Source organism: Theobroma umbraticum, unplaced genomic scaffold (genome assembly GCF_002168275.2).
Source record: "Theobroma umbraticum cultivar Fairchild unplaced genomic scaffold, ASM216827v3 scaffold_146.0, whole genome shotgun sequence".
Taxonomy (NCBI): domain Eukaryota; kingdom Viridiplantae; phylum Streptophyta; class Magnoliopsida; order Malvales; family Malvaceae; genus Theobroma; species Theobroma umbraticum.
Genome location: NW_018397265.1, coordinates 414,623 through 414,900, shown reverse-complemented (window position 1 = coordinate 414,900; position 278 = coordinate 414,623).

The following is a 278-nucleotide window of genomic DNA, read 5'->3' as shown; positions in this document are numbered from 1 at the left end:
GGTGGGTCTTACTCAACTAGTTTCATAAAATCCAGATGCTTCGAAACTTGATTATTATGGAAATTAAAGGCAAAGGCTAGGTGAAACCTATATGATATGTTTAGGCAATGTGTTGTCACCTAGCTGACCTAGGAGTTGTATAAAGATACAATTGGTAAGCTTAGTTATCTACCTAATCCACCTATCATGGTTTGTAGAGCACACTCAAGGCTATCACTAGATGGATGGGATCCTAACCCACTAAGAAAATTCTAGTAGAGATCTCTCAAGGTGATATG